Raw genomic sequence first — 17,477 nt, 5'->3', positions numbered from 1 at the left:
AACGCCTGTTTTTATACTCAGTTGAGCAGAGCTCACAGAGTATATTAAGTTTGATTGGATAACGGTTGGTTGTACATATATAAAGGAATCGAGATAGATATAGACTTCCATATATCAAAATAATCAGGATCGAAAAAAAATTTGATTGAGCCATGTCCGTCCGTCCGTCCGTCCGTTAACACGATAACTTGAGTAAATTTTGAGGTATCTTGATGAAATTTGGTATGTAGGTTCCTGAGCACTCATCTCAGATCGCTATTTAAAATAAACGATATCGGACTATAACCACGCCCACTTTTTCGATATCGAAAATTTCGAAAAAACGAAAAAGTGCGATAATTCATTACAAAAGACAGATAAAGCGACGAAACTTGGTAGATGTGTTGACGTTATGACGCAGAATAGAAAATTAGTAAGATTTTGGACTATGGGCGTGGCACCGCTCACTTTTACAAGAAGGTAATTTAAAAGTTTTGCAAGCTGTAATTTGGCAGTCGTTGAAGATATCATGATGAAATTTGGCAGGAACGTTACTACTATTACTCTATATGTGCTAAATAAAAATTAGCAAACATGGATGAAGAACACGCCCACTTTTTAAAAAAAAAATTTTTTTAATTCAAATTTTAACAAAAAATTTAATATCTTTACTGTATATAAGTAAATTAAGTCAAAATTCAACTCCAGTAATGATATGATGCAACAAAATACAAAAATAAAAGAAAATTTCAAAATGGGCGTGGCTCCGCCCATTTTCATTTAGTTTGTCTAGAATACTTTTATTGCCATAAGTCGAACAAAAATTTACCAATCCTTCTCAAATTTGGTAGGAGCATAGATTCTAAGACGGTAATTGTTCTCTGTGAAAATGGGCGAAATCGGTGGAAGCCACGCCCAGTTTTTATACACAGTCCACCGTCTGTCCTTCCGCTCGGCCGTTAACACAATAACTTGAGCAAAATCCGATATATCTTTACTAAACTTAGCCCACGTACTTACGTGAACTCACTTTTTCTTGGTATAAAAAATGGGCGAAATCTGACCATAACCACGCCCACTTTATCGATATCGAAAATTACGAAAAATGAAAAAAATGCCATAATTCTATACCAAATACGAAAAAAGGGATGAAACATGGTAACTGGATTGGTTTATTGACGCAAAATATAACTTTGGAAAAAACTTTGTAAAATTGGTGTGACACCTACCATATTAAGTAGAAGAAAATGAAAAAGTTCTACAAGGCGAAATCAACAGCCCTTGGAATCTTGGCAGGAATACTGTTAGTGGTATTGCATATATAAATAAATTAGCAGTACCCGACAGATGATTTTCTGGATCACCTGGTCCACATTTTGGTCGATATCGCGAGAACGCCTTCACATATACATCTAATGGCCACTCGCTTTTAAAACCCTCATTAATACCTTTAATTTGATATCCATATCGTACAAACACATACCAGAGTCACCCCTGTCCCACCCTAATGGCGATATCTCGAAAAGGCGTCCACCTATAGACCTAATGCCCACTCCCTCTTAAAATGCTCAGTAACACCTTTCGTTTGATACCCATATCGTACAAACATTCTAGAGTCACCCCTGGCCCACCCTAATGGCGATATCTCGAAAAGGCGTCCACCTATAGACCTAGTGTCCGCTCCCTCTTAAAATGCTCAGTAACACCTTTCGTTTGATACCCATATCGTACAAACATTCTAGAGTCACCCCTGGCCCACCCTAATGGCGATATCTCGAAAAGGCGTCCACCTATAGACCTAATGCCCACTCCCTATTAAAATGCTCAGTAACACCTTTCGTTTGATACCCATATCGTACAAACATTCTAGAGTCACACCTGGCCCACCCTAGTGGCGATATTTCGAAAAGGCGTCCACCTATAGAACTAAGGATTATTCCCTTTTAAAAAACTCATTACCACCTTTCATTTGATACCCATATCGTACAAACACATTCTAGAGTCACCCTGGCCCACCCTAATGGCGATATCTCGAAAAGGCGTCCACCTATAGACCTAATGCCCACTCCCTCTTAAAATGCTCAGTAACACCTTTCATTTGATACCCATATCGTACAAACATTCTAGAGTCACCCCTGGCCCACCCTAATGGCGATATCTCGAAAAGGCGTTCACCTATAGAACTAAGGATTATTCCCTTTTAAAAAACTCATTACCACCTTTCATTTGATACCCATATCGTACAAACACATTCTAGAGTCACCCTGGCCCACCCTAATGGCGATATCTCGAAAAGGCGTCCACCTATAGACCTAATGCCCACCCCCTCTTAAAATGCTCAGTAACACCTTTCGTTTGATACCCATATCGTACAAACATTCTAGAGTCACACCTGGCCCACCCTAATGGCGATATTTCGAAAAGGCGTCCACCTATAGAACTAAGGATTATTCCCTTTTAAAAAACTCATTACCACCTTTCATTTGATACCCATATCGTACAAACACATTCTAGAGTCACCCTGGCCCACCCTAATGGCGATATCTCGAAAAGGCGTCCACCTATAGACCTAATGCCCACTCCCTCTTAAAATGCTCAGTAACACCTTTCATTTGATACCCATATCGTACAAACATTCTAGAGTCACCCCTGGCCCACCCTAATGGCGATATCTCGAAAAGGCGTTCACCTATAGACCTAATGTCCACTCCCTCTTAAAATGCTCAGTAACACCTTTCGTTTGATACCCATATCGTACAAACATTCTAGAGTCACCCCTGTCCCACCCTAATGGCGATATCTCGAAAAGGCGTCCACCTATAGACCTAATGCCCACTCCTTTTTAAAATGCTCAGTAACACCTTTCGTTTGATTCCCATATCGTACAAACATTCTAGAGTCACACCTGGCCCACCCTAATGGCGATATCTCGAAAAGGCGTCCACCTATAGAACTAAGGATTACTCCCTTTTAAAATACTCATTACCACCTCTCATTTGATACCCATATCGTACAAACACATTCTAGAGTCACCCTGGTCCACCCTAATGGCGATATCTCGAAAAGGCGTCCACCTATAGACCTAATGCCCACTCCCTCTTAAAATGCTCAGTAACACCTTTCGTTTGATACCCATACCGTACAAACATTCTAGAGTCACCCTTGGTCCACCTTTATGGCGATATCTCGAAAAGGCGTCCACCTATAGAACTAAGGATTACTCCCTTTTAAAATACTCATTACCACCTTTCATTTGATACCCATATCGTACAAACACATTCTAGAGTCACCCTGGCCCACCCTAATGGCGATATCTCGAAAAGGCGTCCACCTATAGACCTAATGCCCACTCCCTCTTAAAATGCTCAGTAACACCTTTCGTTTGATACCCATATCGTACAAACATTCTAGAGTCACCCTTGGTCCACCTTTATGGCGATATCTCGAAAAGGCGTCCACCTATAGAACTAAGGATTACTCCCTTTTAAAATACTCCTTACCACCTTTCATTTGATACCCATATCGTACAAACACATTCTAGAGTCACCCCTGGCCCACCCTAATGGCGATATCTCGAAAAGGCGTCCACCTATAGACCTAATTCCCACTCCCTCTTAAAATGCTCAGTAACACCTTTCGTTTGATACCCATACCGTACAAACATTCTAGAGTCACCCTTGGTCCACCTTTATGGCGATATCTCGAAAAGGCGTCCACCTATAGAACTAAGGATTACTCCCTTTTAAAATACTCATTACCACCTTTCATTTGATACCCATATCGTACAAACACATTCTAGAGTCACCCTGGCCCACCCTAATGGCGATATCTCGAAAAGGCGTCCACCTATAGAACTAAGGATTACTCCCTTTTAAAATACTCATTACCACCTTTCATTTGATACCCATATCGTACAAACACATTCTAGAGTCACACCTGGCCCACCCTAATGGCGATATCTCGAAAAGGCGTCCACCTATAGAACTAAGGATTACTCCCTTTTAAAATACTCATTACCACCTTTCATTTGATACCCATATCGTACAAACACATTCTAGAGTCACCCTGGCCCACCCTAATGGCGATATCTCGAAAAGGCGTCCACCTATAGACCTAATGCCCACTCCCTCTTAAAATGCTCAGTAACACCTTTCGTTTTTATTTATTTAACACCTTTCGTTTGATACCCATATCGTACAAACATTCTAGAGTCACCCTTGGTCCACCTTTATGGCGATATCTCGAAAAGGCGTCCACCTATAGAACTAAGGATTACTCCCTTTTAAAATACTCCTTACCACCTTTCATTTGATACCCATATCGTACAAACAAATTCTAGAGTCAGCCCTGGTCCACCTTTATGGCGATATCCCTAAATGGCGTTCATCCATAGAACTATGGCCTACTCTCTCTTAAAATACTCTTTAATACCTTTCATTTGATACACATGTTATACAACCACATTCCAGGGTTACCCCAGATTGATTTTCCTTATTTTGTCTCCATAGCTCTCAACTGAGTATGTTATGTTCGGTTACACCCGAACTTAGCCTTCCTTACTTGTTTTTAAATAACTTTTGACCAGTTAGAAGGAGTTAAATTTCGCAATTAGTTTCTTATAACTGGCAGTGATGCGCATCCGTTGATACACTTTCGACCATATCCGACCAATTTTCGACATGAAAAATAAATGGCCTAAACAGTCTTAAACGAGAAAATATAGTAACGCGCCGGACGCCGCCGCCGCCGCGCCGACATTTTTGACATTCGGCGGTGGCGTACGAAAAATAACCAAAATCGGCGGCGGCGTTTATCGGCGGCGCATATCTCTAATGTACATACTTACGAATATGAGCCTAAAAACCAGACAAGAGAAATGCATTTTTGGGTAATTAAATTAATTATCGGTCGCTTTTTGGTGTGATATGGTTGGTTTACAACAACAATCACAGCTAAAGATAAGCTGCGTCGCGAAACAGAAAGAATTTGAAAAATTGCTTCTTTGAATTGATATTTTTTTTTGTGAGTATGCGTGGCGGCTTGTCATTGTTATTTGATGAATGCGTTGCAAATAAAAAATTGTTTAACAGATTAATTACACATTTTTTTGTCACTCACATAACACGCAAGAAGTTCAATAAACTTAACGTACATAAAGGAAAAAATCGTTTAAACTCGAATAAAATTTTGAGCTCTAGCATAAAAAAAAATTTGGACTTGGTACCAAAAAACAATTATAGTTATTAAAGTTGCGGCAAACATTTTAATTTTTCAATAAAATTTGTTTCTTTTACTATAAAAAAGAAAAAATCTTACAAAAATTTTATTTGCGCCCCCGGGTGGGCTTGAACCACCAACCTTTCGGTTAACAGCCGAACGCGCTAGCCAATTGCGCCACGAAGGCTGATGACGATTCTGCGCCAAATGCGCGTTTTCACATTGTTTAAGCGAATGTAGGTAAGTAGAAAAAGAACGTTTAACCCTTAACAAGGCAGGCGACTTAAGGGCCCATTACTGATATTTAGCATAGACTTGACTTGGCAACTTATAAAAAATTATACTCCACTTAGAGCATACAATCTGGCATCATAATCAATAAATGTCAACTTGTATGACAAAATGTCAAAATGAAATGGAAACAAACAAATGGCATCTCAAAATGTATGTAAACGTCACTTAAAACTTACATAGAAAATCAAAATTCAACAGACTTCTAAAGCCCCCATTAATGATACTTAGCATAGACTTGACTTGACTTGGCGTAAACTTGGCAACTTAGCCACGATTATACTCCACTTGGCGCATAAAATCTGGCATCATAATCAGCGTTGAAATTTATTTTTAAATAAATGTCAATTTGTATGACAAAATGTCAAAATGAAATGGAAACAAACAAATGGCATCTCAAAATGTAAACGTCACTTAGAACTTACATAGAAAATCAAAATTCAACAGACTTCTAAGTCAAGTTAAGTTTTGAGTAATCAGTAACATGCAATGTTCATTTAACAGAACTGTAAGTGACAGTTCGCAAGCCAAGTCAAGTATATGCTAAGTATCAGTAATGGAGCCTTAAGTCAAGTTAAGTGTTGTTAAGTTTTGAGTAATCAGTAACATGCAATGTTGATTTAACAGAACTGTAAGTGACAGTTCTCAAATCAAGTCAAGTCTATGCTAAGTATCAGTAATGGGCCCTTTAATCAGCACCCATCAGTGGCGTGGATAAGGGATGATCAAGGGGATCAATCCCCCTTCCCCCATGGGGAAATTGAAAATATAATTTTTGGAAAAATTTACTTATACATATTCGTGTATGCATTCATTTCACGAACTGCCATTAACCTTCTTTCAGTCTTAAAGCATTTATATCACTCTAAAATTAGAAATAAAAAAATCGTGTCATGATAGTTATGAATTTCTTGCATTCAGCCAAAAGAATAGCCATTTTGGAAAACACGATTGAAGAATCTGACGAAACTCCACGAACGAAATCTTTAAAAAGATTGAACCTGACTCGATGGGTTTCGAAATATGAGAGCGTCAACGATTTTTCTAAATGAAATGAGATCCTCGGAAAAAGACGCAAGATTTTGAATTTTTAATATGTTTACATATTATCAATATAATTTTCGTTGCCTTTGCGTCACGAAATGCAGAAGGTTAATTTGGATTTGGTTCCAGCCATGGATTTCGCCAAAGATTTGCGCGAGGAAGTAAAAAAGATTTGTGCAAAAGAAGACGCTTTTAGTGAAATTTACAAAGTTTCGAAAAAAATTGCTGAAACTCTTAACATTGAGATTAAACAGAAAAGAAAACCGCGAAAACGGACAAATCCTTAAGTTCAAAGTACAAAAGATTATTTTCGTGTAGCAGTGTTCAATCCTTTCCTAGATTCTTACATCATGCATCTTTCTTGGAGAAAGATTCACTTAACATGAATATATACTAGAAGGATTTTCGGCTCTTTTTAAGCATGATTTGAATGAAATTTAAGAAGTAGCTGATAAATTCATCAAGATAGTCATGTTTTACCAGGAATTTCTCGCTGCGGGGCCACCTGCTGTTTTTGCCGGATTAGAAGTGTGGAACAGATATTTGATTCGTAGAGGCGATATCAAACCTGGAAAATCTTTGGATGCGCTTGATCATTGTCCAGAAGAATTTTTTCCGAATACCAACGTATTGCTGAGGATATTAGCTACTTTACCGGTAGGTATCGAAATCAATCGCGGAACGCACTTTCTCACGTTTGAAACGGAAAAAGACGATTCTGAGAAACACGACAAAAGAAGTAAGTAATTATAGTTGCTTTAAGATCTATGAAATTTATTCTAAAATTAAAATATAATTTTGCCTCATTTTTTTATAGATAAGTTATTGAAAAAATCGCGAAAACTTGATTTCCTTTTTTAATTATTGAAAGATTTTTCGCATATTGAGGGTAACCAAGTAAAAATATATCCCTTGTACACAGGGTATTATAACTTTGATTAGATAACGGTTGGTTGTACAGGTATAAAGGAATCGAGATAGATATAGACTTCCATATATCAAAATCATCAGTATCGAAAAAAAATTGTATTGAACAATGTCCGTCCGTCCGTACGTCTGTCCGTTAACACGATAATTTGAGTAAATATTGAGATATCTTCACCAAATATGGTACACGAGCTTATCTCCACCCAGAGTAGATTGGTATTGAAAATGAGCGAAATCGGATGATAACCACGCCCACTTTTTATATATATAACATTTTGGAAAACCTGATTATTTAGTAAATAATACACCTAGAATGTTGAAATTTGACGTGTGGACTGATATTGAGACTGTTGATAAAAATTTGAAACAAAATTTTAAATGGGCGTAACACCGCCCACTTTTACAAATATTATTAATCAAAAAACGTTAAACCTATCGTAACAAAATTCGGCAGAGGTTGCCTTTACTATAACGAATGCTTTGAGGAAAAATTAACGAATTCGGTTAAGGACCACGCCCACTTTTATTTAAAAGATTTTTAAAAGGGTCGTGAACGAATAAAATAAGCTATATCTTAGCAAAAAAGAGCTTTATATTAATGGTATTTCATTTCCCAAGTGGATTTAAAACAATAAATAGGAAAAACTGATATTGAGACTCTTGATAAAAATTTGAAAAAATTTAAAAAATGGGTGTGTCTAAGCAATTTTCAATGTTTAGGAAGCCATAACTCGAAGAAAAATCAACGGATCGTAACAAAATTGGGTACACATATTTTCCTTATAGCCGGAAATATTTCTAGTAAAAATCTATAAGGTTGGTTAAGGACCACGCCCACTTTGATATAAGTGACTTTAAAAAGGGTCGTAGGCAACAATAATAAATTAAAGCTTAGCGAAAAAAAGTTTTGTACCAATCGTATTATGTGCCATTATAACAAGAAATGGGAAAAAATTCAAATATTGAAAAATGGGCGTGGTACTGCCCAACGTTTCTGGGGTCATAACTCGACGAAAAATTTGGTGTTTAACAAGGAAATTTTCATTACGATATGTTAATTTTTCTTCGAGTTATGGCGGCCACCGTGGTGTGATGGTAGCGTGCTCCGCCTATCACACCGTATGCCCTGGGTTCAACTCCCGGGCAAAGCAACATCAAAATTTTAGAAATAAGATTTTTCAATTAGAAGAAAATTTTTCTAAGCGAGGTCGCCCCTCGGCAGTGTCTGGCAAGCGCTCCGATTGTATTTCTGCCATGAAAAGCTCTCAGTGAAAACTCATCTGCCTTGCAGATGCCGTTCGGAGTCGGCATAAAACATGTAGGTCCCGTCCGGCCAATTTGTAGGGAAAAATCAAGAGGAGCACGACACAAATTGGAAGAGAAGCTCGGCCTTAGATCTCTGCGGAGGTTATCGCGCCTTACATTTATTTTTTTTTTTTTTTTATGGCTCCCGAAACATAGAAAATTGCTTAGTCATAAAAGGGGCGGTGCCACACCCATTTTCAAACATTTTAGTGTTTTCCAATTAAATGTTATAACTCAATTTAAAAAGTAAAATTCTATTGATACAAAGCTCGTCTTCGCTAAGATATAGCTTATTATTTTCGTCTACGACCCTTTTAAACATATTTTATATAAAAGTAGGCGTGGTATTTAACCGATCTCGTCCATTGTTTATAGAAATATTTCCTGCTGTGGGGAAAATTTGTGTACCCAATTTTATTACGATCCGTTGATTTTTCTTCGTGTTAGGGCTCCCGAAACATAGAAAATTGCTTAGTCATAAAAGGGGCGGTGCCACGCCCATTTTTTTTTTTTAATTTGAAGTTTTTCCTATTTATTGTTATAAATCCACTTGGGAAATCAAATACTATTGATATAAAGCTCTTTTTTGCAATGATATAGCTTATTATATTCGTCCACAACCCTTTTAAAAATCTTTTATATAAAAATGGGCGTGGTGCTTAACCGACTTCGTTAATTTTTCTTCAAAGCATTTTTTATAGTAAAGGCAACCTCTCTTCCAATTTTGTTACGATAGGTTTAACGATTTTTTGTATATAATTAACAATATTTGTAAAATTAATTTTATCACAAGTGGGCGGTGTTACGCCCATTTAAAAAAATTGTTTTCAAATTTTTATCAAGAGTCTCAATATCAGTACACACGTCAAATTTCAACAATCTAGGTGTATTATTTACTAAATAATCAGGTTTTTTGTGTTTTCCAAAATGTTATATATATAAAGTTGGCGTTATTATCATCCGATTTCGCTCATTTTCAATACCAATCTATTCTGGGTACACGTAAGCTCGTGTACCAAATTTGGTGCAGATATCTCAATATTTACTCAAGTTATCGTGTTAACGGACGGACGGAACGGACGAACGAACATGGCTCAATCAAATTTGTTTTCGATACTGATGATTTTGACATATGGAAGTCCATATCTATCTCGATTCCTTTATACCTGTACAAACAACCGTTATCCAATCAAAGTTAATATACTCTGTGTGCAAATAACGCTGAGTATAACAAAAGTGCTATAAGCTCTGTTTATTAAAACCAACGAATCATCTCACATTTATCTACACTCTTGCTGTGCAGTTAACTGACAGTCGAGGATTCAGTTAGCATTGAGAAAACGACAATTTCGATAACTTACAGATAAGAAACTAACTGAGGATGGTTTAAACGTTCCTAAGTGATAAGATTTCTCCACCACACTTGATTGTTTGGTTTTTAACTGCACAATTTTTATAAGCCTGTTTATTTGTCGACTCAAAAAGTGCTGGCAGCTCTAACAGTGAATTAAAATAACAAAAAACTTTGAATTCAATACAATAGCGACCCTGCCAGGACTCGAACCTGGAATCTTCTGATCCGTAGTCAGACGCGTTATCCATTGCGCCACAGGGCCAATTTTAGCCGCTGTGCGATATTATGCATATCATACATTGATGAGTTTGATGTTTTACAAGGAGTAAGGTAAGGAGTCGAAAAAACTAAACATATATAAATAGACATAGAGGATACAGTTATCATTGCTTGCCATAAAGAGAGAAACAAAAACACGAGCCTACTAGGTACCTATCGTGCGAAAAAAACTCCGTTTGGAATTTATAAGCGGAAGAAACAACCCACAATACAGGGTGTCTGATGGAAGCTGCTATTAAAAATAAGTTGTAATTATTATGCTCTAATTTCATTTGTTTTGTAGAAAAACTTTTATGTACATACATATGTACCTGTGTGAATATATGGAAAATTTCGGACTGACACATTGAGACAAATATTGTCAGCCGCTATCACGTAGTCCGTAGTTTCGATACAAAGGCAATATATGCGCATATTTGGCAGCATTACTCAGAACAGGTGTACTATAATGAGGTTCGTCCCAAGATAACCTGACCATTGCAACTCCAATTATATTTTGGAACTAATCTGCTCCGTTTTATAGTCATGCTGAGGAGTGTAATATCATCACCCTATCTCGGCTGCTGTTTCGAAAACGCCCTTTCTCAGAAAACTTTTCAACTACGCTCTAGTTCAGAAGTTGTTTTCAAAAAACGCCCAATCACAGAATTCGGTCGAGGAACGCCCTGCATCAAAATTTGTTTCAAAAGTGGCCTATATGAGCTCACAGTCAGTACATTTTGATATTAGCTGGGGCGCTTATGAAATTCTGAGATAGTGCATTCTTCAATCGTGTTCTAAGGTATGGCGTTTTTGAAACAACTTCCGAAATAGAGCCTCATTCAAAAATTTTTCTGAAATGAGCCGTTATCGAAACGGCAGCCGAGATAGGGTGATATTACACCCAGCATTCGATTTGTCTAGAAGCCTTTTTTTAATAATTGGAAATTTTTGGGATTTTTTTTTATTTTTCGTTTTCCAGCTTTTTTTTAATTTATATAATTCGGAACGTAAATACTTTATACATTTATTGAGTAAAAGTCTAGAGCAGTGGTCGACTGCTAATACAGAAAAGAAATATGTTCGCTCTTTCAGGCGATATTTGCAATAAGAGTTGAACACTTTCATGTGCCTCTTGGAATTTTGATGATCTTTTTTTTGCAGGAATAAATAAATTTGTAGAAATATGTTTTGCGCGGACTTAATTTTGATCCCAAACCGTAGTCGGACTCAGTCAGAGCAATTTTTTTATGAGCGACGTCGAAGCCGCCAATGCAAAAGGGTATTCGTCGCAAAGCTTCTATGGATCCCACCCCCGGTTTCGGAGAGGTACGGGGTAATTTTTACTTGGAGCTTCAAGTATTTAATATCCAAATAAAAGTATCAACAGGAGATCAGCCCCAAATTCCAGCTTTCGCTAGCGCTAAAACTCCAACGCCTAAACCATCTTAAACAGATAGAGAGAGAGAGAGAAAGGTATGCAAAATTTAATGCCATATGGTCATAAGGAATAACCGCCTAAGACTTATGTATAAGTATGAGAATTAGGCTGAAATTTGGGGGCAGTACAACTTAATTAACTAAAATATTTAAAACAAATAATAATTGCGCACTTAAAAGTATGTTATGTGATTCGTAATAATTCCCAAGCTAATCTTAAGGCGAAGCTTTTAGGAGCTACCAATTGTTTCAATGTGAAATTGTTAATAAACAATTCATGAGCAAAAACAAAACAGCTGCTTGCCCATGAGGGGATCGAACCCGCGACCTTCGCGTTATTAGCAGGACGCTCTAACCAACTGAGCTAATGGGCCAGACGTTGCAACATTGACAAATACGCTAGTGTAGCAAGAGCTTTTGAACTAAGCATAGGATAAACAAATAAGCTCAAATGTATATTGATTTCCACAATAATGAGGTTTGACATTTCACAGATTAGAAACCAAAAGTGGCCTAATGTATAAGATTGCAGACCTCTGAATAATAGTCGACTTTACTTAACCAATTTGTAACCATATCTTAAAAAGAAAGTGGAAAAAAATGTTTGACACAAAGCTTATATGTACTTGAAATTAATTTAATTTTGTGGCAATTGTATTGGCGCGAAGGACTGCCAAAACCAGTTTTCTCCTTTTGAATTTTTTTTAACAAATTGTTTAATGGACAATTTTTAATAGCAAGCAAATTAAAATACTTTTTATTTAATCTATTTGAATTAAAAAAAATAATTAAAATACTTGTTTCCGTCCAAGTGTGGGGCTCGAACCCACGACCCTGAGATCATGAGTCTCATGCTCTACCGACTGAGCTAACCGGACAATTGGCAAGGATATAGATTTTGCAGACATTGATATTTATATTCAGGATAACACAGCATCTTGTTTCAACTGTTAAAAATTTTAGCTTAATTTCAAAGTTTTTTTTTGTCTACATATATATGAGGTATCAGGGTTGCCACTTTACTTCATTTTGACCAAAATTGTTCCTTTCTAACACTTCTTCTTCGTCCGCTGGTCCTTTCTTTAAATTTTGGTCCTTTTTGGCAGTAGCTGGTATTTTTCTTTCTTTTTCACTGGGGAAAAAATGCACAACACAACCCACAAAATGTTATTGATTAAGCGCTATGTTTTTGAGGATTCAGTTCTGTAGCCTAATTAATTTTTTCTCATTGATAGGTATATAAATTTCTTTTTCCCCAAAAGTGTTTAAGATATTCCTCCAAACAAAGTGGAATAGTTTTTCAAATATGAAAGAAAATCTGAAACACCCTTCGGAACGAACAGGTTGACAGCCAATGCAGAGAAGACGGATATGATCTTGTTTACTAAGAGGTACAAGAATTCAAATTGGACCAGCCCTAAGCTAGGAGGGGTGACCCCCAGCGGATAAGGGGGTAAGAATATACCCGCGGTAGGTATGCCTGTCGTAAGAGGCGACTAAAATACCAGATTCATGGTGTGTGTAGCGCAACCCTTCAGGTTGCCAGCGCAATATATAGCTTATCCAAACCTAATTGTCAAGCTCACCTATCCGCTGCGAATCCTGTTTCACTAGCATACGAGGCTCTGGCGACCCCAATCTCCTCATGGAACTTAGGGGTGGGGAGGGAGGTGATGGCCTGAAGGTTTAATGTGGCCACATAAATCGTTCGCGAGATGGTCGGGCTAGCACCTTAATGGTGCTGTGGTACCGGAGCGTACCGGATCTGTATCCGGCAAAGGACCATCACATCGATAACACTCCCCAAACCTTATCGCTACAACAACAACAACAACAAGGGGTGACCCTGCAGGAGTAATCTTGCAAAAAATATCATTCTAGACAGTAAGTTGCCGTGGAAGCTCAACGTGGAGTAGAGAGTGAAGGAGGCCTCGACGACACTTTACGTATGTAAAATAATACTGGGTGTATGTGGGGTTATCGCCCTCTCTCTGTCATTGAGTTTTACAGCGATTGTAAAACCTATCCTCTACTATGGAGTCCTTATTTGTTGGACGGCCACGCAAAATAGAACCTACCTCAAAAAATTAGAGGGGGTATGCAGGCTATCAACACTTAGTATTACGGGAGCCCCAAGAACAACCCCGACGGCTGCACTATATGCCATTCTGCACATTTCACCTGTAAACCTGGTGGAAAAGAACATAGCGTTAACAACCGCAACGAGGTGCAGTGCTCGGGGCAGCTTGAGCGCAGAACATACGGCCATAGTAAAATAGCATCATCAATTACAGAGCAAACAGAATACCTAATTATGTATCTGTATTTCGAAGGGTCTCTTAGAACCACAATAGAGGTGGATGATTGGCGCAAGGATGCCCAAATATCGGACGAGGCGATGCATGTGTATACCGATGATTCCAAAGTTGTGGAAGGAGTGGGGTCTGTTATATACTGTGCTGATCTAGAAATAAAGAGACCATACAAGCTGCCAGATAATTGTAGCGTTTTCCAGGCAGAAGTAGTAGCCATAACCAAAGCAGTAGAAACACTGAAAAAAGTAGCTTAAACTGCAGCAGCGTTAACTTTTATATCAACAGCCAAGCAGCAATTGAGGCAAAAACCTCGTATATCACACAGCATCTACACGTTTGTTAGAGTGTAAGAAACCTCTAAAAAGAAGCGGGACAGGGAGAAGATACATCTATATTGGGTCCCAAGGCATATGGGAATGAAAAAGCGACTGAACTAGCTAAAAAGGCGCATCTCTCGAAGCTTGCTCCGTAGACGTCCCAATTAGATTAAGCGAGATTAAGAGAAGACGAGAGGTGCACATGATTGACCAAGCCGAAAAGACGTTGGCACAAGCGAGGGGCTGCAAGGTGTTGAAGATTATTTGCAGGTCTTACAACCTTAGATTAACAATGTTACTGCTATAATTAAAAAGATAGGACTGTAGACTCCTGAGGGGTATTCTGACGGAAAAATTCCTTCTGGTGTCAGATGTCTTTAAATTAGACGTGGTCAATGATAGCAGATGTAGGCAGTGTGGGTTGAAGCAGGAAGCGTTCGAGCACGTTTTGTGCTCGTGTCCTGCGCCAGGCTATGACTCCAGCTATTAGGAGAGATACAGCTGCCAGTTCTAGAAGCATCAAGTGACATAGGTCCTAGAAAACTTCTAGTATTTGCCAAAAGGAACGAGCTATTTTATAGCACAGTTCCTGGTTTTTGATAGGGTTTTTCAGGTTTGGTCGTTAAACAAACTTCCGTTAACACTACGGACTCATTCAGTCTAAGTGAGATCCTCATGGACCGGCCAGTTCTATCTAACTTTACGTCCCTATGATCTGGATTCTTTAAACTTTTAACATAGTTCAGTGCCTGACGACAGCATTTTAAATAGAGTACTCGATGGGGCACGGACAGAAAATCACAGAGTTCAAAATTCTATGACCATGTCATGTTAAGACCAACTTCCCCTAGGGGCGAAATGCTATGAATATAAGGGCGATACAATAAATGTTAAGGAAAATATTCAATCACTTGTTAAATTTGTGAGTTGTCGAAAACAAATATGAAATTTTACTAAATCTAATTTTTAGTTGTATGCAAAATAAGAAGGGTTCATTCAGTCTGAGGTGAATTCAGTACAAGTTTGTGTCACCTGATTCCTTCTTCTTGATATATTCCATGCAACGCCTTGGTACAACAAGATGTCATCGAAATCAATGCTAATTTTCTTTTGACTTCACATTGTTCTGCACGGCTGAAGTCGCTTTGATAACACCTTGTGTAGACTAAAATTGATTCATCATCATCATCATCATAATCTTCCCCAACTCCTATTGGAGCATAGGGCCTCGACCACCCACTTAAATCTTATTCTGTTAGGAGCAATTATTGTGATATCATTCCACGTGTATCCTGCGTCTTCGAGTTCTTTATCCACAGTTCTGCGCCAAGTTTTCGCAGGTGCGCCAGTTCGTCGGTTTCCTTGTGGATTCATTCACAATGCTTGTCTGGCGATATTTACTGGAGGTCTTCTGAGAGTGTGACCAATCCACGCCCATTTACGCTTGGTTATTTCTGTGGCATCCTTAGGTTGATTTGTTCTAGACCATAAGCTGTCATTTGAAATTATTTCCGGCCATCGAATTTTCAGGATTCGGCGTAGACATTTATTAATAAAAACTTGATTCAGTCTATTGATAATGTTCTTGAGTTATAGAAAAAATATTTAGTGGTTTCCTCATTAAAGCTTTGTTTTTTTCTGAGCGTAGTAAATTTTTTTTTATCATCCCTTTTTAATACCTTTCATGAAAATAAAATGGTATATTAATTTTGTCACGAATCTCAAAATTGTAAGTCCTTAAAGGAAAAGAGACATACCCACCAATAAGTATGCCCAAATGATCAAGATGAAGAGTTGAGTTGATTTAGCCATGTCCGTCTGTCTTTATGCAAACTAGTACCTCAATATCTTGATAAAATTTGGTGAGCGGGTATATTTAGGTGTCCGATTAGACATTTTTCGGAACCGGCCGGATCGGACCACTATAGCATATATCCTCCACACAACCGATTTTTCAGAAAAGAAGATTTTTGCCATATCTTCCTCAATTTATCAGATTTAAGTTTCAAACTTCCCCATATGCTTTCGTATATTGCACATATTGTTGTCAGAAAAAATGGATGAGATCGGTCGTATATATAGCATATATCCCCCACAACCGATTGTTCAGATAAGAAGCTTTTCGTAATTACTGCCCCATTTTAACAGCTACACTGAAAGAAAAAGACTGGTAAAATCAACCGAAATACGGGTCAATTCAACCGAAATTTCTGTCAATTTGTATCCATCGCAACAAGATGTTGAATCAACTGCGCACAAATCGTTGATTCGTAATTGACCGTTTTAGTAGTCAAATGAACAAAAAAAGTTGTTGCGACAGCTTTGTACGAAAGTACCTATGTTGCGGCATTTGCAAGGCAGATGAGTTTTCACTGAGATCTTTTCATGGCAGAAATACACTGGGAGTGCTTGCCGAACAGTGGCGAGGAGCGACCCCGCTTAGAAGATTTTCTTCTAATTTAAAAACCTTATTTCTCAATTTTCATGTTGCTCTGCCCGGGGTGTGAACCCAGGGTCTTCGGTGTGGTAGGCGGAGCACGCTACCATCACACCACGGTGGCCGCCATATACATACGTAAATATGTGCATACATATAGTACACAGCATACATAAGTACAAAGTAGATAGCGCAGTGAGCGTAAAATTCTCTTTGAAATTTGCTCATGTATTGACTGTTGATCCCTGCTGAAATGACCAGTGAGATCAGTAGTGTTAGCAAAAAAATCAGTTAGATTGATTGGGAATCTGTTAATTTTGTTAACTTAAGAGCGACAATTTCTCTTCTGTTGAAATGACTAAACTAATTTGTTCACTTGACAAAGAACTCGGTCGAATTAACCATAATTCGATCAATTTCACCGAATCTCCGTTAAGTCAAGTACAACAGAACCGATTTGTTGATTTTACTAGCACCATTTCTTTCATGTGTAGAGGCTTAATTTTATATCAAATGCTTACGTATATAGCATATATTGTTGTCTGAAAAAAATCATAGAGATCGGTAGTATATATGGTATGTATCCCATATAA

The 17,477-nt window shown here is 37.9% G+C and overlaps 1 protein-coding gene and 4 non-coding genes across 5 annotated transcripts in view; all 5 read right to left on the bottom strand.

Annotated features, from left to right (window-relative positions):
• The window catches only part of LOC137243612 (ecdysone receptor-like), a 641,164-nt gene that overhangs the window by 601,974 nt on the left and 21,713 nt on the right, over nt 1-17,477 (bottom strand). The gene's annotated exons all lie outside the window — the stretch shown is intronic.
• TRNAN-GUU (transfer RNA asparagine (anticodon GUU)) lies at nt 5,310-5,383 on the bottom strand. The gene has a single exon. It is a non-coding gene; the product is annotated as a tRNA-Asn (tRNA).
• TRNAR-ACG (transfer RNA arginine (anticodon ACG)) lies at nt 10,307-10,379 on the bottom strand. Its single transcript has one exon. It is a non-coding gene; the product is annotated as a tRNA-Arg (tRNA).
• On the bottom strand, nt 12,116-12,189 carry TRNAI-AAU (transfer RNA isoleucine (anticodon AAU)). Its single transcript has one exon. It is a non-coding gene; the product is annotated as a tRNA-Ile (tRNA).
• On the bottom strand, nt 12,620-12,693 carry TRNAM-CAU (transfer RNA methionine (anticodon CAU)). Its single transcript has one exon. It is a non-coding gene; the product is annotated as a tRNA-Met (tRNA).

This window comes from Eurosta solidaginis, chromosome 3 (genome assembly GCF_040869045.1).
Source record: "Eurosta solidaginis isolate ZX-2024a chromosome 3, ASM4086904v1, whole genome shotgun sequence".
In the NCBI taxonomy this organism is placed as follows: Eukaryota; Metazoa; Arthropoda; class Insecta; order Diptera; family Tephritidae; genus Eurosta; species Eurosta solidaginis.
This window is presented reverse-complemented; position numbering and strand designations above follow the sequence as displayed.